This window comes from Protopterus annectens, chromosome 12.part0, assembly GCF_019279795.1.
Source record: "Protopterus annectens isolate FY-2018-M chromosome 12.part0, PAN1.0, whole genome shotgun sequence".
Lineage (NCBI taxonomy): Eukaryota > Metazoa > Chordata > Ceratodontiformes > Protopteridae > Protopterus > Protopterus annectens.
The window spans coordinates 597,964,156-597,990,277 of NC_056746.1; positions in this window are offsets into that span (position 1 = coordinate 597,964,156).

Consider the following 26,122-nt stretch of genomic DNA (forward strand, 5'->3'; position numbering starts at 1 on the left):
GTACAGACAAAAATTGTAAAGGTAAAGAACCAAGAAAAGTTAATATGTTGACATTATACTCAGATGTTAGACAGTTATGTTCTGCCACCAGATGTAAAAGGTTTATTTCAGAGTTGCAACAATAGTCAAATCAGTTACTGATAGAACCTCTAGTACATTTTGTTACAAAAGAATGTAATAAACTTATAAAAGACAAACACAATGAGTCCAGGAAGCTTAGACAAGTTATACATACATCTTTTCAAAAGTGCATAGGAGTTTCAAATTCATCAGAACAGCTTACTAAAGAATGTCAGAAAGACCATGCAACATTACAGGAAATTCTTCAACAGCAGTTGCAGGATAAAGGAAATAAATTAGCTGAACTGACAGAGACTGGGAACTTCCTGAATACACAGCTAATCTATGTAAGAGAAATATATTTTATAATATGTTTATGTTTTAAAAATGGTTAAATATACATGGTAGGATGGTAGGATCTGAATCTGGACAAATCATTCTTAAAGGTTTTTCTTTCATTCAATTAAAGCAAGACATTTATCAGTAGTATAGTAAAGTAGACCCTATAACTGCTATTCTAATAGCATAGTCAAAAGGTACACAAAACTGTTCAAGTGCATACAAATCAAATAAAAATAGTTAATAAGAGTAAAGATTTAAAGTCACAAGGCTGACATTCTTAAATAAAGATTTAAAGTCACAAGACTGACATGCTTGTATAAAGATATAAAGATACAAGATAGACATGGATGCATTTTCTTTTCATCTAAAACACATCTGTTACAATATACACGAATAACAGGCAGACAACAGCAACATAAATAATGTAAATATAAACATGTGTTAGTTAAGCTAATATCTATTTTGTTTTTTTACAATTGTTATATAATTGTATAGTAACACCACACCAAGCAGTTAAAGTTCTGAATTTTAAAAAGAAATAAAATCACAGATATTATTAGTCAAACATTTTTTTGTAAAATTAATGGCAGGACAGTTAAATAAATAAAAAATGCTGAAATCCATGTAAGCTAATTATAAAATAATGTCTATGTATGTAGTATAAATGCATAGTTATGCAAATCACTATCAAATTAAAGGAAAAATGCCAAAATAATTAACTATAGTTTGTGAGCTCAGATCTTCCCATGCTGTATGAATAGTTACAGGAAATGCTGGAAAGATAAGATAAACAACAAGACTGATTGCCAGACAAGTAGCTTGAATTTTTTTAAAGCATCATTGTTATTAAAACATAATTGTTAAAATGTTTACAGGCAACACTATTTGGTAATTGTAATAAATTGTCACAATTGTGCATAGATGTCACTGATAATCTGTTTGCAAGTAAATGTTAAAAGAAAAAAAAAACTCAGTTGCATCAAGTACAGCCAACAAATGGGCTATAGTATACATACAGTTCAAATCAATTGTGCAGGAGGGTGTAAATACCTACTAGAGGTAATAAGCAGCAAAAGCTTTATAAAAATGATCAAATCAGACAAAGGTCCATAGTTTGTTAACCTAATAAAGCAAATAAACAATACTGCAGTATACTACAGGGGGAGGGGCACTATCTCAGTTTTACACTGACTGTATAACCAATACTGCACAAGGGTCTGAAATAAAGCTACAGGAAAAAATAAACAACAAGGGTCTGAAATAAAGCTACAGAAAAAAATAAACAACAAGGGTCTGAAATAGAGCTACATGAAAAAAATAATATTTCATTCCTTTTTGACAATACTCTTTTAGGGGGAAGAAAAAAACAGGTATTAGTGCATAAGAAACACTGGTAAACAGATTAAATCTGAAAGTCCAAGATATTATATACTAGTTATTATTGTATTGTTTAGTATTAAATTATATTTGCAACATGTTAAACTGCAAAGCTATACAAGAGATGATTTAAAATTGCTTTATTAAAGCTATACAAGAGAGAATAAAGATATGCAAAATGCATACATGTTTCTAATAGCAAGAATGGTCACTATTTTTAATAAAACAATGTTGGTATAAAAAAGCATGAATGTTTCTAATTGCTGAGTATGTAGTTTAAAATAACAGGACATATGCCTCTGGTGGCAATTCCACTAAATACTTCTAAAGAGACATAATATTAATGTTATTAAATTTGTAAGATTAGACTAAATGTACTTTATAGTCTTTATATATACAAATGCAGAAACATTCAATACAAATGATAGTCTTTGTATGTACAAATGCAGAAGAATTCAGTACAAATGAAATTAATGTCTAGAAATTAATATATAAAGAAAGAAATGGGTCCAGGGTACCTACTAGATTGAAATGCATGAATAGCAAACAGTCTGTGTAAATACATACTGTACAGGATACCTTGTAATAAGTTCAAAAGTAATTTGTCAAGCTCTAATATCACTGGTTTTACCCCAGTTAGTGGAAAATGATATTAAACTATTGTATTTATACATCTAATGGACTAATACTTACATAGCATTCTTCAGAGTACACTTCACAGTCAACAAGGATGTTAATGGGCAGTTCAGAGACATGACCACAATGTTATAATTAAAATGACATTAAAACTGTATATTTTCAGCAGTGTGTAAATCCTTGCAGTAGCACATGGTTCTTGTCTCTTATAGTTAATTCAAAAGTTGCAAAGAGTTAATGGAACATTTTTAAGTCATAAATTAAATTCTGTAATTGCAAAATAATAAATTAATCAAGTTAAATTAAAGCAGACACAGCTCATTATTGATGAAATATTTTCACAGAATGGTCTGCAAAAGAAAAAGTTGTTAGATACATTCAGTTGTGATAGTAATACATGTTTTCATTGTATTAACTGTGTAAAATTGCATTTTTACCTGTATCAAAAAAAGACTAAAGGTTTTGTTTCTAAATGCTTAAAACAGATGAAATTGTTAGATATTATGAATATAAGGCTGAAATTAATTCTGTTGTAAATATGCTGAAAGAAAAAGTTTGCTTGAATATATGTATAGAGTTTAAAATGTGCATTCATAGTATATGTATAACAGACAGGCTTCTCTTTACAGCATCAAAAAGAAAATGCCTAACAAAGCAATACTGGAAAGCAAGCATTACATGATTTTCTCATGTTTGCAGAACAAATATCTATTAACAGACATCCTTTTTTATAAATTCAGCAATACGTGATGTTTTTCCAGTAGGAACAGCTTGTACAGATGTTTCCTTTCCGATTTCTGTTAATGGCGTCCTCACATCAGCAAAAGTGCTTACAAGTAAATCACAAAAGGACAATAGAAAAGTCTAAAAACAGACATTATGTGACTTCCCACAGATGGCCAAAAAAGATATCAAGAGGAAATAACATCATCTATGTGTGTGACTAGCACTCTATATAGCAAATGTAGTAATTCAGTTATGTGAGAGAAGGAGAGAGAGGGGTATTTTGTATTTGTCATCATTCATATCTGTAATGAAGGAAAACTTTGTAAATACGTACTACAATCTGACAGAAATAGTATGTGTTGTTTGTTATAAAATAGGTTATCTGTAACTGTGCTTATAGCTGCAAAATATATTTCTTTATCAGCGTGCAATTTGAAAGGCTTGGTGCTTTTAACAGACTACAGATGGAATCATGCAAAGCTCTGTGTCTCTGATTCAGCAGTAAACAGCCAGCAAGACTGTGTGTCTTAAAAATACTTTGGATCCAGAACAGCATAGGAGCAGAGCACGCAAATTACAATAAATGTTTCAACTACAAGTCAGATTTCTTTTATGACAGCATTTCATGAGAGTACCAACTTTCGTCTTTTAATGAAAGACCAGGTATTCAGTTTTCACAAAGTTATAATACGATTATGCTTTTGGTATAAGAACACATTCTGGAAAATAACAGCTATGCATGTATATGGCCATAAAAATAGTAACAAAGGGTGTTGTAGGCCTAATCTTAATTATTAAAGGTATTAGCCTGCAGTGACTATACCAAATGAAAGTTTGTGGCATGAGTCACAATATTTCTTTTTAAGATGATAAAAGACTGAAGTAATATGCATATTTCAAGTTGGCGGAGTCAAGCACAAGGCCATAGGCAAAGATAAGCATTGCAGCACTTCTTAAAATTTTTTCAAAGATGGAAGGGACAGTTCATTTTCTGCACTTCAGAATAAGATAACATTTTATTAAAAATCAGGATCATTGTTTCCCTGTATCCTATAAATTGTCTGCATGCTCATTCCCATAAGTATAAAACTACTCCCATATCACCTTACTGACAGCTGGAATTTCAACATGAAAGTTAGGGGTACTCAGCAGTACACTTTTAAAATATGACCAGGGCTTTGGATGTAGGAATTGATAGGACTTAGACCAGAGTGGTTAGGACCACTTATCTTGTAACACATTTATTGACTGCTGTCTTCATCTCCTGTCATGTAATGCATTTCTCTTTCCTGCCTGTCAAGTTTGAATATCAAACATGAGACACATCATTAAGAAAATATTTTAGCGAAAGGTATGGGGATAGAGAGAGGGATGCCTCTTGCTGCAAGAGGGTTTTTTTTTTAGAGATCTTGCATTATGTTGATTATCCATACATTTTATGTCTGATATCTCAGTGCTCCTTTTGGAGGTGTAGCATGTTAATTATTCATAGGTTTTGTATCTGCTATCACAGAGCTGTAGCTGCAGGAATTGATTGGAATGAGTCCCAGACTTATACTCCTGTATGGCTGCCTAACAGAATATATAAAGCCTTGATTCTCCTATCCGCAAAGGAAAACAGTGTTATGGAAGTGATGTCTCATATTACTCAAGTCTATCGATTGGTGTATGTTGGCAACATAATTTCTGAAAAATCTCAAAAAAGAAAAAAAAGTAAATGAAATGAAAAGCACTCAAGACAAAAACACATGCATAGCAAAAAGTAAGAGAGATGAATATTCATGTCATTATAGGACAAAATAATAAAAGTCATACAATTATGGGTTTACAAAATCGAAACTAAATAAGCATGTTTTCAACCTAAGAAAGTCTAACTGAATTGGGCAGCCATTCAGCTGCTTAGGAAGAGTACTCTAAAGTGCAGGGATTGCCACTAAAATAGCATGGTGCATAGCTGAATTCATTCAAAACACAGAGCTCTCAAATAATCTAATAGAAGAGCAGCAAATAACTCTATGAAAAGAGTAGGGTTTTAAGAGTTAAACAGGATCCAAGAATTGCAGTGCCTTGTAAGTTAGAAACAAAACCTTGAATTTAATGAAAATCTGACAGCCAATGCAGAGACTGGAGAATAGATGGAACATGAGAGGAGTGTAAAGTACCGGCTGATAACATAGCAGTGAAAGTCTGCACCAGTGCAAAGTGCTATATTTTACAAGTAGGTAGGCAGAATTACAAGGAATTACAGTTGTTAAGCTGTCAGTAAACAGGATCATAAACAGAATTATAAACAAGTATGTTTTGTAAGTAATCATTTAATCCTGGGATGTTGATAGATAAAAAAGAGTTATCCACAGCTGACACTTGGTCTTAAGGAGAGAATCGATTACTATATTTCTCCCTTGCATTGCATACTTTATTCACAAGACCAAAACATCACTTTGAAGATGGAATGTAAACTCAAGACAAGACTAGCAGTTAAAACACATGGACTTAAAAGTCATGGGTTAACATCAGTCCATTTAAGTATATAAGCTAGACATGCATCCAGTGCACTAATCACAGATCCAGAAGATGTGCCAAGTGGGACACAGAGCTGAGTATCCCCAGCATAAATATGATAGTGCATACTACGTCAATGAACTATGTCACCCATGTGGACCAAGTAGACAATAAACAATGGCCCCAGTAGAGATCCTTGTGGAATACCACTGAACAGATTAAAATTTTCACATAAGTTAGGTCCAAACATCATTCATTTAGGTCTGCTCATTAGACAAGAGTAAGATTGAGGCAGAACCTGCTCCTCTGGTTGTAAACATATCTGTAAATGATAGTGAAGTGCACCACAATCCACAAAGTCAAATGAAGAAGACAGATCAGAAACAGATCAACAACCAGGCAAAGAGCAGAATCTACAAGCCTCCCCTGAAGAGCTCATCCATGATCCCAATAAAGACTGCTTCGGTACTGTCATACTTCCTGAAAGCCAGACTGGAAGGCATCAGATAAACCCGGAGTGGCTTATTCTGAGACAATTAGTTCTTTCTAGTTTTCTTGACAGGAAAAAGCAATTAAAACATTTCAAACTTGTAATTGTTTGCAATAAATCTTTCAGCAGATGTTCTTGAATTAATCCATCAAGTTTTGAAATGTTCTATTTGAATGTTTTAGTAAAAATCCTGTCAGAGATGCTAAAATGAATGAGAGCTGAAAAAACAGTGCTTTTAACTGCTCACCATCTTGGCCACACCCTTCAGAAGAGCATATTTTGAAACACAATGGGAAATTAGGTATACATTTGCTCCTGTGCTCTACTCAGTCTATGGGCCCATCAGCTTGTTTTCTAGAATAACACATAAATATATTTGTGTTCCACTCTAATGACCTATTGCTGCCAAACCCATTGGTACCAATGCACATTAACTCATGAATAGAGATCATTTCTTTATTATGGCATGTTCTCACTTTGCAATGATCTCTGCCCAGTATACAGGACAGTACTATGAAAAAAGACATAAGAGGCTATACTACATAACATGATAAAAGACATAAAGGCTATACTAAGTAACACCAGTGAGTTATCTATAAAGAGAGATAAATTAGAAAGCAAAATGTACAAGTGTGAAGAGGAAAGTAAAAAGCAAGTTGAAGTACTGAGTGAATCTCATAAACAACAATCATCACAAATCTCAAGTATAGAAGAGGCAGTATCTGATTCTGATAGAAGATTACTTGAAAATGAGAATAACTCTGTGTTTTTTTCTGAATAAAAACAGCTTTTGAGCGGAGTCAAAAATCTGCTTTTCAATTTTTCCCTTAGCTCTACTAGTTCTCTTCTATCCTGCACTTTTACTAGCTTATTAATCTAGCACTTTACCAGACTTCTTGTAGCAATTATTGTAGCACACAAAAGGGCTACCAGTACTAAATGTTCTAAAAGGAAACAGCTCTAGTGCTTATTATTAATGCTCACCCCTCCAGGCATGTCTAAAGGTCAGTTCCCTGTGCTTTCTACTATTAACTTGGTGAACTTGGTCATCCTGAGGCAATGTAGCAACTGCCTCATGTACACTGACAACCCTCTCCTCTTACCTTCCAACACTAAGACTTGCGAGAGATGCATTTATATATCCAAATTGGAAGCCACGCACTCTCCAGCCAAGACCAGAAATAGATGGTCAAGAGGAGAAGGTCAACAGTTACACCACACGACATAAAACACATAGCCCTCCAGAACACACACCAGCACTGCCTTTACATAAAAACACAAACCACACACCCACCTTCATGGAGGCTCTCAATAACAATCTACCCAAATAGCAGAGATGTCCAAGGCAGAAATACACTCGACCATCACAACACAACACTAATCACGAGACACATAACTGTCCTAAACAGTGTGCCACTCAACCAAAGCCCCTAAGGCAAAACAGCAGGCCCAACACACTAGCCATTGGTGACTCGATAGTGAGGCACACTGATGTCCCAACGTTTCCTGGAATTCATTAATTCCAATGCCCTGGACCAGCTTGTTCTTAACCCCACTAGAGGTAGCAACATCCTTGACCTGGTGATTACTAACATGGGCAACCATTGCTCTGCACCAATAGCCAACACCTCCCTGGTTAGATCTGACCATGAACTACTTACCTTGGAAATCTACATCCCTCCCAACCCCACCCCACTACAAAGGTAACCACCATGAAAAACTTCTCCAAAGCTAATTTTGAGCTCCTAAAAACAGAGGTGGCTAGCTTCACTGCACCTATGTAAATGGAGATCAGATGCATGACCACCAAATCATACACCAGTGCACTGTATGAACACATACACAAATGCATGGATCTCGCCATACCCAATAGAACCAAGACACGGTCCTCCATAAAAAGGAAGCCAATCTGGTGGTCCCCTGCCATAAACAAACTCTACAATAGAAGGAGGAAACTGATGCAGAATAAGGTGAAGTTCCAAAACTGGAAAAACTCCCTTATCAGCCTCAACAAAAAGTTGAGATCCCTCATCAAATCCTCTAAAGCTATGAAATCAGAATTGCAGCAGATAGTAAAGACAACCACGAGGCCTTCTATAGTTATGTAAAGAATCTCCACGGCATTACCCAGATTTGCTCTGAGCTACTGCACAATGGTACCTCCTATATCAAGCCAACAGATATTGCCAATAATACTGACTGACAGATTCAGTGCCAAATGTACTCTTCTCTCCCCCCCCAAGGGACCAGTCACAATACCAGTAGATTGCCAGTCACCCAGTATTACTGCTGCACAGGTTAAAGCAGCATGGTCCAAGGCCAAGAATACAACTTCTATGGGACCTGACAATATCCCTGGCTATGCTCTACATGAACTACAGAGTGAACTGGCACCTCATCTGTGTGCCCTGTTCAATCACAGCCTCACTTCAGGCTTTGTCCCTTCTGAATGGTGCACTGATACAGTCATCCCTCTCCACAAAGGAGGAGTGACTACAGACCCCTGGAACTATCACGCCATTAGCCTGACGAGTCTGATAAGCAAAGCTATGGAATGCATCATCATGGACTTATTAAACAAAGATATAGGAAATCTCCAAACTCTGGATCCCACACAGTTTGGTTTTGTGAAGGGTAGAACATACCTGCTCAACTTGGTCAACTTCTTTCAGTCGGTCACCAGAGCTGTGGATGAAGACAAGGTGGTTCAAACAGCCTACCTTGATCTGGTCAAGGCCTCTGATACCATTACCCACTCAGGAATCATAGAAAAACTTACTAAGTTAGGCATCAACCCCTATATCACTAGGTGGGTTGTAAACTGGCTCACAGATAGAACCCAGAGTTTGAAAGTAGCTGATTCAAAGTCAGATTGCTGACTAGTCATGAGTGGAGTCCCACAGGGTTCAGTCCTGGGTCCTCTTCTGTTTTGTATCTACTTCTCTGAAGTCCAGGCCAACATGAAGGGACTCTGGCTGACAAAGTTTGCAGATGATTGCAAGTTGGGAGCTATTATTAACTCCCCAAGTGATGTTGACACCCTACAGAAAGGCCTCACTGCAACCAATGACTGGTATCAGAACCATGGCCTTAAGCTCAATGCCAAAAAATGTGTCATTGTCCCCTTTGGGAAAAACCTGGTTCCCATGTATTACCACATTGATGGTAGTCAACTGAACTCAGAAGGTGTTATAAGAGATCTGGGAACAGAAGTTGATAGCAACCTCTCTTTTTACCACCACATTGCCACTGTGGTCAGAAAGTCATTCTATGTGGCACATCTCATTACTAAGGGTTTTGCATCCAGGAAGAAAGAGGTCATTGTCTCCCTCTACTCTCCTCTCATTAGGCCAATCATTGTGTACAAATCTCCATTTGGCATGTACCTCACTAAACAACTGCAACAATTGGAGAGACCGCAAAAGTACCCCACAAAGAGGATCCTAGGCCTTAAATATTTGTCCTATATGGACAGACTAAAAAAATTGCAACTATTCTCTGTATCATATCACCTACTTAGAGGTAATCTCTGCTTGACTTCCAAAGCCATGCCTAACTCAGCTCTGTTAGAAATGTTATATCTGAAGAAATCCCAATCCATCCGCACCACATGCTCCAGAGACCTCAACCTCATTACCACAATTAACAGAACATGATGGAGGGACAGGTTTATAACTCAGAGACTACCCATGCTGTGGAATAGACTTCCCATACTAGTCAAGCAGAGCACCTTACTGGCCCTCTTCAAGAGAAATTTTGATGAGTGGATTGGAAATAGAAAATTCACCCCAGGGATCACTCCAGTGGCTTTACTCAACAGAGGCACTGGGAACTAAGGTCAGGTGGCACAATGCCAGGGTAATCATATGGGCTAGGCATGTAAATGCTCCAGGGCCATTAGCCTAGTACACATCTATGAAACTATGAACCAATATTTGGAATTAAAGCCACATATTTTCATTTAGAGTTTAGAAGGTTAAACTATTCATTTAATTAAAAGTTATTCATTATTATGACAAAACTTATGTTAGGGGGCACACTTTCTGATATCTTGGCATAACTGAGTAATATACTATTAAACATAGTACAAGATGCAACAAATTACACTAAAGTGGTATGTTAGCTTAAAATGGTCCAGTAGAGTCCTACTGATTGTATACTTGACATGCAATAGCATCCAAGAAAGACATGCTATGTTATAAACAAAGTATAAAAATACAGCTTTTGTACATATAGCAAAGCTACTATCAGTATGATATCAAATAGAGTAGCATTCACATATTCACAAGTTAAACCTGGATCACACATAACTGTCATTTTTATATGTTATGTCTCCTTTAAAAATGACATTGTGCTTTAACATCTCATAGAAATAGTGCTTGCTGAATTATTAAATGTTATTTCTTTTAATGCAATGGCTTTTAGTAGCTGGGATACTAAGAGATGTTTTTTGTTGATTTTTTTGTGGTTTTTAGGGGTTTGAGTGATCAATGTGTGGTATGGAGGTGGCTCGGATTCACTTGTGAGCATTGTTGTGCCAGTTCCAACTGACAGACTGTTCATTTTCAAGCCCTTATCATGAAAATTAATTTGAAACAACGTAGAGTGATGACCACTTTTTTGATGCTGCAGGAGTTCAGAAAATTCTAAGAACTGTCCAGGTTACTTCTTCTAAAAAGTAAATAATCATATGCTAATATTTAATAAAATGCAAGTTAGATAATAAGCAAAAAGGCATTGAAATGCATTCTAAACCATTGTCAGTTATCATATAGTTCTGAATGCTTGCTACTGATAGTATACTTGACATGCAATAGAACTCAGGAAAGTTATACTATATATAGTTTCTTACATATATAAAAGTTATTATTGGAATGTAATCAAATAATTAGAGTAACATTCACACATTTGAAAGTTAAACCTGGGTCACATACAACTGTCATTCCTTTAATGCAAGTTTATATGCTATGTCTCCTTTAAAGAAATGACAGTCTGCTTTATATTAAATATCTCATAAAAATGATGCTTACTGAATCATTAACTATTATTTCTTTAAATACAATAGCTTTTTAGTGGTTAACACACTTTGAATTTTTTTAGATTCTTCTAGTGTTTTGGAACGGTTTGAGGGATTGATGTATATTGTAGAAGTGGCTTGGATTCACTTGTGAAAATTTTGTGTGAACTGTAGCTGATAAAATTTCCATTTGCAAGCCCTTGGCATGAGGACCAGCTTGAAGCAGTTTATTTAGAATCATGAGCACTTTTTGATGGTGTGGGAGTTCTGAATATCCTAAGAAATATCCAGGTTACTTCTTCCTATCAAAAAGTAAACAATCATAACATTTTGAATGATATGCTAAGATGTCAATGAATACAAGTTAGATAATAAGCAAAATACAGTGAATTGCATTGTAAATCACTGTCAGTTATTAAATAGTTCTGAATGCTTGCAGTTTACCAGAAAGATAGTTTATATACTAGCCTATACAATGACACATCTGATAAAAAATTAGCATCATGTTTCTCTGTTATTGTCCCTTTTAAATGATAACAAAATGTATTCTCGCATAACAATTTATTATGGAAAGATTGAACCTTAAAAGGGAAGATTTTTCAGATATTTGTTCAGATACTATTAGACATAACATTTAAGGGAAAAAATAGGACTGATTCTAACAGTAGTACGAGATTAAAGAGTACCATATATATAAGGGTAAATATAAATGTTCTGTTATATGTTACTGTACAATAGTACTATATCTAAAATATAAAACTAGGAATACAGTAATAGTACAAGACAGTATACAAACAGAAATAAAGATCAGACTAAGTAAATATGTCTATAGTTAAAGAATATAAATATGTCTACAAGGGTGGGAAATTGGGATGGTGAGTAAGGTGCTCACCTTATAGGCACAAGGTGCAGGCTTTGATTTGCACATGGGGTAATTAGTTGGGCTTAGAATGGCTCACAAGGAGGGTTAGTTTAGTATTAATTTATGAAGTTATGATCCTATGAACAACTTTACACATAGTGAATAAACTGGAAAAATGTAAAATCATCTGAGTTATAAATTAATAAATATGAAAATAACAACTGTAACCACTGACGTCCTCACTTTAGTAGACCAGGGAGATAATGTGAGGTACAGGGAAAGATGATTGTAGAGATATTCAGTTTGGTCAATGTAAAATAAAGACTTTAAACACCTTTTAACTTTTCTTATTCATAATAATTTACTGCTGGTCTTTTTAAAGATGATGCATACTAAAATATCAGGCATATTAATATTAATCAGAAGCATGAGCTGAGAGTTGTTAGTCTTGTGGATAGTTTGAGAAGTATTTTTTTCATCTTTTTCAACAAACTTGGAATACATTATTCTGTGATAGAATGTTTTAGGGTTATATAATTAGGACATTTTTTATTTGCTTCAAAAGTTTTGTCCATAGGTAAAGATTTCATATTGTTATAGAATTAGTTCTGTACATAATGTGATTTCATTTTACTTGTGTTTTTTTCTCTCTTATATAAACGTCTGATTTTAAATGCATATCTATTAATATTAATGGATTGAATAATCCAGTAATGATGGGGAGTCTGTTCAAATACTTGTAATTACATTAAGCTCAAATAGTATTTCTTCTGGAAATCCATTTACTTAATAAAGATGTAAATAGTTTCATGAAACAATTGTTTAGACTTAGCAATTCTTGCTTTCAAGCTAAAAAAGGGGCACCCTCATTTTATGGTTGAACTCACCAGTAAGGCCTAAAATAAAATATATCTATGTTGATAAAAATAACGCCAAGTCGATGCTGTGAAAATTCCTTTTACTTGTTAGCGCTTTCATGCACGCCAATGCATGCACTTCTTCAGACAAGTTAAAACAGGAAGATGTACAAATATTTATACTTGCTACAATGCCATTTTAATTGAACAATTAACTAATTAATCAATCTTGAAACAGCTCAAATAAATTAGTCTATACTAATGTATTGCAAAGGAATCATTGTTGATTTCTTGCTATCTACCATCCTTACTAAACATACATCATAATTCTATTTACACAAAAGATCCTTATAAGCAATTATTTTACACTTTATATTTCATGTTTACCCAATAAAAGTTTTTAAACTAACTAGTTTAAAAATATATGTAATGATAATAATTTAAAAACAGCAACTTACTTTCTAAATAAAACTAAAATTAATTTATACAGAAGTCAATACATGTTTTTTTGACAAAATTGTATATTTTGTGTTATTTATTTTCCATAGAATCCCAAATGTCATTATACTAGAATTAAATATTTTAAATATGTACATGTGTATATTTTTATATATATATTTAAAATATATGAATAAACTTAAATGCAAACAACGAAATACCACTTGATATTTGGAAATTTTTTTCTCTTCTTATCTATCTAGAGCTCTTAACTTTAATAAGCATTTAATCGAACACATATCATTAATCCCAGGGTGTGAATATGCATTCGTTTTAAGCTGCCATAGAAGTTCCCGTTCTTGAAGTATCAAATGCCAGGGTCCACCTCTAGGATTTTTATGTACTATTTCAACCACATTAAATAAAAAGCTATGTGTGTTATTCTCAAGTATGTGTTTGGCTAGGGCGTTGGAAATATTTTTCTTCGCAATAGCGTATAGATGCTCATAAATATGCTGTTTTAACTGGCGTTCCATTTTACCTAAGTAAAATACGGAACAAATTTTACATGTTGCCAAGTAGACCACGCCCTGACTTTCACAATTACATTTGTCATTTAAATAATATTTGACATCCTGAATTGAGAATGTTGCTCCAACATGAATGAATTTACAATAGTGGCAATGGCCACATTTAAACATACCTTTATTCGTTTTGTATGTTTGTGTTGGAGTTTCCAATAGATTTTTTAATGATGGTGCTTTTTTGAAAACAATGCATGGTTTTTCACCTAAGATGGTGTTAAATCGATTGCCATGTAACAAAAATTCCCAATTGTTATATAACACTTCTCTAATCTGGGTTGCTTTATGGTTGAATTGAGTAAGAAAACTAATTTTAAAGTCAATATTCCTATTGTTTTCATTTTCTACACTTGTGTTGTTAACTTGAAGTTCTGAAATTTCTAGTGAAGTTTGGTTATAACCAGTCGTGAGGATTGGACTAAATTGTCCACTTTGTCTTTTACGTTTGACTTCCCACATAACTGTATGAATTAGTTTAGTGGGATATCCTCTATTTGAAAACATGGCACTTAATTTAGAACATTCTTCTTCAAAAATGTTGTCATCTGGGCACATACGAGAAGCTCGTACAAGCTGTCCTTTAACCACTCCTTTCTTCTGAAAGAAGGGATGGCAGCTTGTAAAGTGTAGAAATGAATTACTATATAGGGCTTTTCTGAAAATTTTTGTATTAAACCTACTGTATTGACTGTTTTTTTCAATAACAATATCCAGAAAATTAATAGAGGATATGCCCAACTCATGTGTGAAATCTAAAAAAGAAGTAAAGGAATTCATCTCTTTTATTAATTCGAAAGCTTCCTCTTCTGTGCCATTTATGATCATCAGAATGTCGTCTTGGTAACGTGTATACCAGACCACAATCTGACGATACAAAGCATGAGTGAAAAGAAAAGTATGCTCCCAAAATGCCATCACGGAGTTAGCGAAGCATTGTAGTAAGTATAAATATTTGTACATCTTCCTGTTTTAACTTGTCTGAAGAAGTGCATGCATTGGCGTGCATGAAAGCGCTAACAAATAAAAGGAATTTTCACAGCATCGACTTGGCGTTATTTGTTTACTATCACTTCGGTGCTTCTTTCCAAGTTGTAGTTTTTGTTGTGGTTTTTATGTTGATAAAAATGGCATGTTAGACATTGTTATACTTGACTGGAACAGAAAACTATATACATTAATGAACTCTTATTGTATTCTGGAGGTTGGAGCTAAAGATGAAAAAAAGTACTTAGACATTGTAGCTATTGCATGAAAGGGGAAGTCATAATGGCTGGAGTTTTAATTGTATTTTATCAGACAATGATTCCACATCAGATAGAAAGCTAAGAATCATATCTTCAGCCAAATAATTAACTGATTTTGTAAATCTAATGAATTTAAAGGATATATACAAACAAAGGAAAGCAAATTCTCTTCAATTTACCCATTATTCATATAGATATGGAACACAAATATTGGTACATTTTTTATGTCAAATAATCTATCACATATCAGAGAAGTTTCATTAGAGTCATGAGTATTATTGGACCATAATACTATAATATTTAATATTATTTTAAAAACCAACAATTTAGTACATCACAGGAGATTACCAGAGTACATTATTAAAATAAAAGGATTCAAGGATTGGTATGTTAAACAATTCAAAAATTTCCTAGAAATAAATGTGAATGGTGAAGTATTTTACATTGTCTTGTGGGATTCACTAAAGGATTACTTAAGTTGAAGAGTTGCAAGCTGGTATAGTAGCAAAACAAGTGAATGGGACAACGAATTGAATACACTACAGACCAAAATAGATACTCAAAAGTTATATCTAAAACCAAATTACATTATATGTCAGTCTGAACTTAAACTCAAAATATGTTGAAATTCTAAATCATAATGCTTCAATAAACCTGGAAAAGCTTAAACCTCAGGCATATTAGGCAAACCCTTTAAGCTTGCATAAACTTGCTCTTAGATCAAAGAAAATGAATAAACTAAATCATATGAAAGAAATTATAACACTTATAAATAATAAAAATGAAAGAAGAACAGATATTAAATGTATTCTTGAGGCTTTAAAACATTTTATGAAAACATAAATAATAATATAAATAACCTAAATAATGATGATGTACTTGAAACTTTTCTAAGGGAAATACAAATAATACAATAACAAGTGAACAAATAAAAAATGATAGACCATTCACTTTTACAGAAATAAAAGATCAAATAAAAAAGTTAAAAAATAATAAGGTACCAGGCCTTGATGGTCTTATACCAGAATTATACAAAATACTGTTCGATGATGAGTTAGAATATTAGATAAAGTATACAGAGAAAAAAAAACAACTGCTGAAGTCCCCCCATCATGGAAATATTCTGTTATATCACCTATTTTAAAATGAGATAAGGATCTTACAAACCCTGGGATTCAGCAAGCTCTACACAGCATGCAGGAATAGGGCAAGAGCTCATGGAGGCAATATGGCCACGGAGAGATCCGGGAACAAGCTCCCAGGTTGTGCATGAGTGCTCCTGCACTATTCCTGCATGGGAACAGTTCCTGTATACTAATTACCCCATTTGCAGGTGAAAACCATGCAAATGAGGTGAATTAGTGATCCAGGAAGCAGGCAGTCATCTGTGCAGGATTAGTGTAACCTGCAAAAATGTATTCGGCTAGTAACCAAGTACATTTCTGTAAACTACAAAATGGAGCCATAACAGCTCCAAATAAAGGGTGTATATAATGTGGAAGGCATGCCAATGGCCATATATATGGCCAATGTTATGGAAAATAGTTTCAAAATAACAAAAAATAACTTTTATTTTTTTGTCCGATTTTGGCCTTTTAAGCATAGGTCAGTGGCAAGCAAATGGGATCGTCCCGAAAATAAAAATAAAACCTTGAAAAAAGCTTTTAGGTAAAATCACAAGTTTGCCATTATAGTCAATGGCAGGCAGAAGGCAAACAAGGCTACTGAATAGTGGTTGCTAAGGGGGAAGGCTCACTGTTAAACTTGTAACTAGGCATTAGCAGTCAGTTCTATGCAAATGAGGGGAATGATATTGAATCACAGATTTCCCCTCACTGCTAGCCAGCACTCAACAGTGTAGGTGGAGAAAAACTGTGGTGCAAGCCTAAGAGTTAGCTGACATTTATTTTTATTTATTTATTTATTTTCAGTTTGTTTACCAGGATAGTCCATTGGGCCATAAGGAACCAATTTTCAATGGAGTCCTGGGGAGAAAAACTCCATTACATTAGAAGTATAAAATGTTTCAGAATTAGATAACTTTTACAAATTTTAAAAAATAATTATCAGACATTAGAAAGAGAATTCATGGTAATAAGTTAAAATAAATTAGCCTGTGATACTTTCAGTTATAGTCAGAAAATAAGAATGCAAATTACATCTGGAGATTATGGGCTGAAGGAGGTTGTTAGAAGATATGTTTAGGTATTAGGATGTTATGTAGGAAGGGAGCTATTAGTAGATTAGGATGTTATATAGGAAGGGAGCTATCAGACAAGTTAGGTAGTGGGAATATTATAGTAAGATGTTATGTAGGATGAGAGCAAGAGCATTCCCATTGTGAGATTAGGTGTGAGTGAAGCAGAGTTTTAAAGAGAGAGAGACTATTAGTGGTACGGATAACAGGTGGGAGAGAATTCCAGTGATGTGCTAAGGAGAAGGATAGAAGATGTTTGCCCGGAGGGTGGGCAGGTTTATGTAGCTCTATTAAGTTTTGGAAGTTAGATCGGAGGCATCTGTTTGGATGATGCATTTTGAAGGTAGAGGCAAGGGAGGGACAAAGAGAGGGGCAAAAAATAATTTTGTGAGCCTGGAAAAGTTGAATATAAGTGAGAAAATTGGGGAGTTCAAGCAAGTTCAGTCGGTGCAGGGAGGTGCAGTGATGGAAATTGGATCGATGACCTGCTGCAAATTTTGAGATTTTATAGTAACAGGAGGAGAGCTTAGATATGAGGGATGATTGCAGATTTGTAAGGATAGAGGCACCATACAGGAGGGAAGGGATGAGTATTGTATTGGCAAGAATGAGTCTGATGGAGGGAGAGATGTTGTGGCGATAGAGCATACCTAGTTTCTGGTGCGTTTTTTTAAATATTTACTTGAATATGGTTGTCGACTTTAGTTGATCATCGATGATGATTCCTAGCAATTTGGCAGTGGGGACCATTTCTAGAAGAGTGTTATTTTGGCTGGTGATAGAGAAAGAGTTTTTCTCTAGGGTAATGCTTTTAGTGGGTGAGAATATCATTAGTTTGGACTTGGATGTGTTTAGTGCTAGGTGGTTATCTAGCATCCATTGTTCTGTAGAGGAGAAAGCATCTTGGGTTAGTTTTGCTCGGGCAGAGGTGGAAGTCACAGAACAGATAATTATCAAATCATCAGCATATTGGATGAGGTTAGCATTAGGGGTAGCATGGTGAAAGTCATTAATGAAGATACTGAGTAATAGGGGTCCTAGAATAGAGCCTTGGGGCACACCTTTGGGGGTGTTTAGGAATGGTGAAATAGCTAATTTCCACTTAACTGCTTGTTGCCTATTTGATAGGTAGCTGGTGAACCGGGTAATAGAGGAGTGTGAAAGATTCAGCTTAGAGAGCTTAGTAAGGAGATGTTTATGGGAGATAGTGTCAAAGGCTTTAGAGAGGCCCAGGAGGAGGGTGGATACAAAATGACCAGTGTCACGGGCTTTGTTTATGGTTTCTAGGAAAGAGAGGAGAGCAGTGATGGTGCTATGGCCTGGTCGGAATACATGTTGGGATGGAGTAAAAAGGTTATTATTTATTAGATAGGGTAAGAGTTTAAGGTGAATACACTTTTCAAGAAGTTTTGAAATAGGGGATAGGATAGCGATGGGACGGAAGTTAGAGATTTCATTATTGTTACCACCTTTATGTAGTGGAATGATATAGGCCTTTCTCCAGAGCTGGGAGACCTGGCTTTCTGAAGCAGATCGATTTATCAATATGCAGATGGGGAAAGCAATGGCTTCTGCAGCTGTCTTGAGGAAGTAGGATGGTATTTCATCAGGAGCATTAGAGCAAGGTTTAAATTATTTGAAGAAGTTTTTTTATGGTAGAGGTGGGAATGGGGTTCAGGGAGAAGGGTGCAGGCTGGGAGCTAGAGATGTTGAAGGAGCAGGGGATGTGATGAGGTTGTTGTGGGGGAACATGATTGTCAGTGAAGGATGATGTTAGTTTGGAAATAGATTCAATAAAGAATGTGTTGAATTGAGTAGCTAGATCTGAGTCTGTGGGATTTGGGTCAGGGCAAGGGTTTTCTTTTTTGCCTAGGTTAAGAAGAGATGAGATTCCATCCCAGAATTTTTTTGGGTTGTTGTTATGGTGGGTTTGAAGAGTGGAAAAATAGGCTTTGCGGTCTGAGTTTATAAGTTGTTTTACTTTGTTTCAAAGCATCTTGCATTCATTGAAGGAAGAAGTAGTTTTTGTTTTATGGTAGTGTTTCCAAGCTTTTTCATGGAGACGCATGGTGGCTAGGGTATTCTTAGTTATCCAAGGGATGGAGTTACTTTTAGTGAGTTTTGCTTTCCAGGGAGCGAAGGAGTCTAGCAGGTTTAAGAAGATTTCATTAAAGTGGGTGACAGTATTTTCCAGGGGTAGTGTTTTGAGTGGGTTCCAGTTAATATTTTTAGTGCATCAGAGAATGCATTGGGGTTAAAGTCTTTTAGGTACCAAGAAGAGGTGTATGTGTGAGAATGCTGTAGGAGGGTGGGAAGGCGATGGGCAAAAGTGGGAAGGTGATCACCTAGAGGGTCTGAAAGGGTGCCACTATTGGAGAAGTAATGGGGGTGGGAAACTAGGATCCAGTCTAGGGTACTGTCGCATGAGAAGTCTTTGGAAAGTCTGGCTATGGAGGTGATAAGTTGAGTGAAGTTAAAAAGATTTATATTTAGAGAGTTGGTAGGAGATTGTATTGTGTCCCAGTTGATATTAACATCCCCTAGGATTATAGTTTCATTAGTGATATTGGTTGAGAGCCAGGAGAGAATGTCCTCTAGGACTGATATATTAGCTCCAGGAGGGATATAAAGGGTGGCTATACAGATGAATTTTTGTTTGTTTACTTGAAGGAGAGATAGAAGTAATTCAGCATTGGCAAATCTGGGGATAGGTTTAGAGTAAGGGATCACTGAGAGGGATGAGGAGTAGAGAATGGCTACACCACCTCCTTTCTTATGTGCGCTGTCATTTCTGATAATACAGTAGTTGGATGGAGTTAATTCAGAGCATTTTATGTGTGGTTTTAGCCAAGTTTAAGAGATGGAAAGAATGTCAGGTTTGTTATGGAGAAGCCAGGCATGGAGGTTAGGGGTTTTATTGCATATGCTTTGAGTGTTCAATGCTGTGAAGTAGAGGGATCTACTAGCTGAGTGAGGAGGAGGGGATGGAGTAGAAGAGATATGTGAAGGAGAGGGGCCTGGGTTTGGGTGTATGTCCCCAGATGTTAAGATAGAGGTAGAATAGAGAATGTGGGTGAAGAGATATTTAGGTTGTTTAGAGTATGGTTTTGGTGTTATATAGGGAGATGAGAAAGGGCATTTCTAGTCTGGAGTAGTGGTTTTGTGGTATGGTAGGAGTTTATAGGTGAAGATCATAATGTCACTGAAAGAGTAGAGGCTAGGGGAGATGGAGATAGGAGAGTGTGTGTGCTGAGAAGAATATGATATGGTTGAGTGAAAAGAGGGAGTATGATTGGTGTATAGAGGTATGGTAAGATGGTAAAAGTAGAATAAAGGGATAAGAATGAGTATTAAAGATAGGGCTGAGTCTGGTTTGCTAGGCTTGGTGTATATATGTGGAGGAAGTAGGGGTCAGGTTACACTGGGAAGGTGCTGTGAAAGGATAAGGCGTGGTTGCAATTAAGTGTGAGGGGGTGGAGTAGATGTAAGGTTTGGATTGGAAGGAGTAATAAAGTAATTTTGGAGGGAAAGTTAGGTTAATTGGTTAATGCAGGAAGGGGGTGTGGTCAAGTAAGTATAAGAGTAGAGGTGCTGGGGTCAGGTGAGATATGGGGGCAGGGTAGGGTAGCGGAGTGAGCCCGCAGGGTGAATGGAAGGGGATGAGCCAAGGAGAGGATGTTGCCTACCAAAGACAGTCAGTGGACTAGGGAGTAGGCAGTGAGCATACAAGCCAGGTAAGAGTATACTGAGAGGCAGCTAAGGCCGTATTTAGAGCTAAGAGCTAGGTATGGAGAGAAATCACAGAAAGGCTTAGTTTAGAACACTGGTAGTGCTATGTGAAGGAAAGGACTAAAAACCGGCAAGGTAATACTGCCACCTAGTGTTAAAGATAGTAGTTGTAGTAAAGAAAGCAAGAGGAGAAAAAGTCGGGGTTACAGGGGGATAGAAGACCACAGCAGGCTGCTAGGGACATGCAAGGGGCACTGCACAAGGGTATAAGTGCAAACAGTACAGCTACAATACTAGATACAATGCTAGATACGTCACATACACTTGTTGGACTTGGTAAGCAACATGCTAAGCTCAGTAGGTATCGCTTTGTTGTGTTCCAGCACGATTTATGGCGGAGATGGTGAATCTGGGCAGTTTAGAGGATAAACACCCTGGGGTGAGGGATGCAAGGCTGGGTAAGCTGTAGGGGAGAAAAACATAGGTTGAGTTTATTGATTGTGCTAGAGAGATTAGATATAAGAGAAACAGTAGCTATTAGGTTAGGAGGGGGTAGAGGGAGAGGCCTGAAATAAGTGGCTCAGTATAAGAATGTGCATAGGAGAAAGAGAAGTTCAAGTACGTAAGGAAGGAGAGGCAGAAGGGGATAATTTAGCAGGTAGGAAAGGGAGAAGACCAATTAAGGTGGATAGATAAACCACAACTGAGGCAGCAGTAGATTCAGTAGAGGTGCATGCTACAGTGAGACACCCGAGCTTTTCAGGAAGAAAATAAGTACAATACTGGCAGAATATATGCTACAATGGCAAAGTACATGCTACAGTGGGAAACCCAAGCTCTACAGGAAGAAAAAAAATAACTCAAACAATGGCAGCAGAGGGGTTAATGCTAACAGACACAGTGACAGTTCCAGCACATAAGAAGCACTTTAGAGAGCATATAACACAGTTACAACAGCAGCAAATACAGTTTTACTACTACAAACAGTTCAGAGACAATTAACTGAACAGCACTTAGGAAGAACGTCAGAGAGCATGTAACACAGTAAAATGGCAATGAATACAGTTTCTTAAATGGATACAGCAGTGAGACACCCAGATTTGCAGAACCTATTAATTCGCAAGTGGCCCTAGAGCACACGGATTGAATTACGCATGCCCCATTAACCACACATGTTCCTACTACAAACACTTTTAGGACAATTAACTCAGGAGCAATACTAATGATTATCAGTTGTATAGTATGATATGGTCTCATGCTTTCTTTTCCAAAACAACAATAACTGGGAAATAAATGTGACGCTCATAAACAACAAGCCTGAGACATCCGTTTCTAAATGGATGAATAGTGTGATGAGGGCTCACGCTTTCATTGCAAATTTCCAGTAGCTAGCTAACAGACTTGGTGCTCACATGCTGCCGCATGAGAGATCCGTTTCTGCTGATATAAGCTTTAGAATTGCAACAGATATGCAGCTCTTATAAGCTATCTGGTGTATGAACTAGGAGCACACAAACTAGGAGCATATGAGTTCCTTCAGCACTTTACTATTTGTTTTTTCTTTATATTTTCTTTTGTTTTATTATGTTAACACAATTAAGCAAGCATGGGTAGATGCTCGCAAATTAAAAGTAAATGAGCTCCCTTCGAACGCTTTCAGCGAGCATGGGTTAAGGGACTAGATGCTCACAGTCGACAGTATATGAATTCAGGATAACTAGGAGCATATGAGTTCCTTCTTTTTTCCTTTGTTGTTTGTTTTTATATTTTAACACAATTGAGCCAGCAAGGGTAGGTGCTCGCAAATTAAAGCTAAATAAGCTCCGTTCGAACACATGCATCATAGAAGGGTGTGTCAGGCATACTATAAGCTTATTGGAGCTTTGTGGCTTGGGTTTGCCCTTAACTTAGCAGAGCTAAAGAAGGGTGTGTGTCTGAAACTGCCTAGCAGTATTCACATTGCCTAAACAGGTGTGCGTACTGCGCACCAGGTTTTAAACAAAAAAAAAAAAAATTAAACAAGGAAATAGCAACTCCATTGACATCTGAGCACTGTTTTTGCACGACGCACCTCAAAGCTTAAACAGGAAGGCAATGGGAAGGGAACACAGTAGTAGGAAGGTAATCAAGAAGAACTAGCATAGCTGGCAGGTGAAATTTATCAGAATCAGCCAATTACACAGGCAGCTGCCCAGCCCAGCCCAGCACACTACAATAAACTATGCAAACAACTTTCCTTCTGGTTTTTCCCACAAACTCTACACCACCAGTGTACACAAATGGGGAAATTTTACCTAACAAAAGCAACAAAATGATAGGGGATGCTTTTGCTCTCATAAATCAACATGTGGAAGAGGCTGATGGTGGTGAGGATGACAATGCTGATGACCAACCCACAGTGAAGAGAAGGAGAAGAGTGTACAGACCCAGTGTAACCTACCAGGGGCTACATGAGCTGGCAATAGTGGAGCACTATAAGGTGAACAGGGACCTCCTACAGCATATTGTTGAGCTATGCCAGTCACGCCTCACACACAGAACCAACAGGGGGGAACCCATCCCAGTGGATACCAAGGTATGTGTAGGCGTAAGAATACTAGCCACAGGTACCTTCCAAAGGCCAACTGAGGATATCATGGGAATCTCACAGGCATCAGCATCTAGGTTACTTCACCAATTCCTGGATGCCATGTCAGCATATGCTGGTGAGCACATATATTTCCTCAACACCCATGAGGCATTGACCAGCAATATGCGTCTCTTCCACCAAATAGCAGAATACCCTGAGGTAGTGGGTGCTATAGACTGCATGCACATACACATCAAAGCATCACCCAGTGAGCAGGGTAGAGTCTACATAAACCACAAGGGCTTCCCCTCCATCAACTGCCAGGTTGTGTGAGATGCCCAGGGCATTATAATGAATGTGTGTGCTGGCAGCCCTGGAAGCTATCACGACTCTCACATCTGGCATATGATGCAGCTATACCAGAGATTTGTCAGTGGGGACATCCCATATGGCCACGTAGTGGGGGATGCTGGTTATGCACTGGAGCCATGGCTGATGACACCCATCAGAAATGCACACACCCGAACAAGAACTCCATAATGAGGCACACGCACAGACCAGAATCATATTAGAGCATGTATTTGGGATGCTCAAGTCACGGTTCCGGTGCCTGGACATATCTGGTGGAGCCTTGCAGTACTGACCTTCTACATGTATCCAAATTGTCATTGTATGTGCCATGCTACACAATATGATCCTGCAGAAACAGCTGCAGCAGGAACAACATTGGGCAGGGTCACACAGCCCCTCACCATTGCCAAGGCCAGCACAGGCAGAGAGTGACTCGGAAGAGGAACAACCTGAGCCTGCCTGCCCCTGTAAGCAGAAGGAGATGTGCCCAGTATGCCCAGCCATTGGTAAAGAGGCAATGCATAGCACATACACTGACACTCTAGGAACCCAGGAAATGACACCTCTCTCTGACTCGCACATGCAGTAAAAGGGGTGCCAAACATGACACAACCTGCACTTAACCATGTATAGGGAGCATACTATGTGCATCTGACATAGTCAGCACTCCAGCACCATCCTCAGTACTGGCACAGCCACAAGGTAAGTCACTCTCACTATCGATTGCTGAATGTAGTAGTATGTTCTGCTACCTGTATCTATGGTATGTATGTGAGCATGTAAGGGAATTGGGTGGCTGAATTGGATGGCAGCAGATAGTAGACACCTTTAGCGGCAGCATGAAATCCATAACAAATAGTGGTGTCAACATAGTCGGCAGTACTAGACAAGGTAACAAATCCTACTGCAGAAAATGTGGTGGGCCAAATGTGTGTCCATAGGATACACACATGCATGTCAGTGAGGTTCACATACCCAACAACAGTCTCAGCCAGCAGGACAGGTGTAGACAAACACAAAGAAAGGCTGTTTTAAGGCCTCTGATTGATGGTTATGGAGAACAGCCCCCCTCCAGACCTACACAGACAGACTACAACAGGTTAGGCAGTGGGATGTTAGTTCTGAAGGGTAAGAAATCTGAAACTGAAATGTAGGTCAATAAAATCTAAGAACTGTACTACACTGATATCCCTCTAGTCTGCATGATAGGTTAGAATACAGAATGATATGGAAGTCAAGAGTGTACCTGAAATACCAGTACAGTCAGAGGAAATGTTTACAGTTGTCATATGTGCCCCCCCAGAATCCTATGTAGAAATGTAGTATCATGCATGTGTGGGTATAATAACAGTGGAGCACAGACTACATGAGCTAGCCAAAGTAAAAGGATAGATTGTTGCACGTGTACAATATATAGTTGTGTGTTGTATATTGTGTGAAAGTGATCAGCATGTAGGCATGCAGAGTTGTGTTCCGGTGGCCAATGACTAGTACTGTTGATGACAGGGCCAAGTTCTCACAACTGCAGTGTCAAATACAATGCATCCCAGCGAGACACAATCCAGCAGTAATCCATACTAATTTTTCAGATGTAATATCTGTTACAATCTGAAAGATGGACATGGCATGAATGTGGGCCCAGACATACAAACAGTACACAGGTGGAAGTACCCTAGACAGAGAGTGTAAAAATGTTACTGTCAAATGGACACACCTTTGGATTTGTACATACAGGTTAGCAGCACATTAGTTGGCTGTGTAGTATGGAATACTGATGTAGTCTGCCCAAACACTGGCAGACCACAAAACGCACAGGTATGAAGTACTGCAAAACTGCTGATGTCCCCACACAAGCCAGCATAAGTGGAATGCCCCACATATATCTGTGAGTCAGCTGCAAGTAGCTTCCATAGCACACATGCATGCAGCTCACCCCATAATCAGCCACAGGTACCTCACAAGTCATATCCCTGCTGTTGAGAATGAGTACAATATGATCCCCACCACTATATGGGAATAGCTAGAGAATGCAGCATGCTGAAGAGGTGTCCCATGCAGGTGTGTCCCTAGCTGTAAGCAGCACCCTGCCAGCATCCACACCAATGGATCAATAAGGACAGAAACTCTTGCCATTAACACCT